The following is a 2,014-nucleotide window of genomic DNA, read 5'->3' as shown; positions in this document are numbered from 1 at the left end:
ATTTAGTATGCAAATAATATTTTTAAATAAAATATAGTCTCGCTCCCACTAAATTTTTGGATACAAATCAGCACAAATAGATTTATTATTGATTTTGGATCAGCGACTTGTAGTGACAGGGATTACTATGACAGTTTTATCACCTAGCCTTTAGGGTGAATTTAAATAATTGCTGAATCACTTTAACAAATTTTTAGGGTATCTTTTTTTAACTCTCCATTGTTTCTCAACGAGGATATAATAACATCTAAATTGAAAACATGATCTATAATAATTTTGGAGTTTTGCTAGAATGGTTTTTACGACTCTCATGTAATTTTTTCTCTTATAACAGCAATTCGGACTTTGCTATTCAAGAAATGGAACTTGACGCATAATCACGCGTTAAATGGTACCCAAATCTCTTATTTAATTGTTTATGATTCATTTTCTAATATGATTTTTCTTCATTTATCTGTTGATATTAAAAAAAAATTCTAAAATAATTTATGTGTAGTTATATTTTCTAGACTTCCACCTCGTTGATTATTAAAAAAGAAAAATTAAATTATGATAAAATTTATATTTGAATTGAACTAGTTTTTCATTCAAAACTTCTTTATATTATTAGAGTTTTCTATGGCTAATTTTCGAAATTAAGACCATAAGATTCTTTTTCTGAATTGTTCCTCCCCAAGATATATATACTTGGCAAGAGAGTTTAATTTTGACCATACAGTCATCTATCAAATTTAGTGACTTTAAAAAAAAAAACACCTTCAGTGTCCCTTACAATAATAATCTTTACAAATTCATCTATATAAATCTGGCAAGAATATTGATTATTTCATCACTTTATCGCCATGCATTAAGCTTGTACCAATATAAGATAATTTTGGAATAGAGACCGATTTTAGCGACTAATAAAATTGATGACTAATAATGACTGATTTTGAGATTGATATATTTTTTCTATGATAACAAAAAGTTGATCGTTAAATCGGTCGCTAAATGAATTTAGCAACCACTAATGAAGTAACTCATGTTGATCGCTAAATTGGTCACTAAATTATAAATTAATAAACGATTTAGTGACCAACTTCGAAGTTATTTTAATTGATTGCTATAAATTTGTTATTATTTTTTAATTTTACGATCAAAGTATTAGCGACCACTCAAATCTGTTGGTAAAGCGGTCACTAGCGATTTAGGGACTAATTTTAATAATTTTCTAGCAATAATTTCTTGTAGTGTATGTTTTAATTAATAAAGCATAATTTATATGTAATTTTGTTGACAATTCTATCGTCAATGAGATTAATATTTTACAAAAAAGACAGTCTTAAGAACCAATATTGTACAACTAACATTACAGTCAATATTTAACATAACATAAAAAAAAATCATCTACAACTCTTTAAAAAAATAGCATTCGAAACACAACTAAACGAAATATTTAAAATTAATAAAACTCTACAAAAGCTCGTATATATTTAATGAATTTTATGATGAACTTATTTGATACTTTATTAATCAATTAGAATTACAACTATTTAAAATATAATTATTTTATTCAGAACAAAAATGTATGTAATTAAAATTGAAAAGTAAAAGAGCATAAGCATCGAACCAACCGTACCGGGAATTTAATAATTAAACATGAGGCATGAGTGTGTTTGTGTGTGTCGTCTTTTTTGATTAAGTTCCAGCTTCATACAGTTAGTTGCCTCTGCTGTTTAACTCAAATAATTAGGTAATCTGACAGCGAAACATATGAATAGCTAATAATAATTAATGGCATCCGTAGTAGCCAACTAGACATGCATATAGGTGGGGAGGAATATTGACTAATAAACTGTCAGATACGACCCTTTTATTTATTTATATATTAGAGGTATAAAGATATATAGATGTTGGTGTCATTTCAATTTTGGTGTCTCCTCTCCAAGGGTTTCAATGGCACAAAAATGTGCCATTAATTAATTAGCTTCCTGCTTTAATTTTAATTTGTGCCTTTCTTTTAATTTGTGTGTGC

The sequence above is a fragment of the Arachis ipaensis genome, chromosome B09 (genome assembly GCF_000816755.2).
Source record: "Arachis ipaensis cultivar K30076 chromosome B09, Araip1.1, whole genome shotgun sequence".
In the NCBI taxonomy this organism is placed as follows: domain Eukaryota; kingdom Viridiplantae; phylum Streptophyta; class Magnoliopsida; order Fabales; family Fabaceae; genus Arachis; species Arachis ipaensis.
This window is presented reverse-complemented; position numbering follows the sequence as displayed.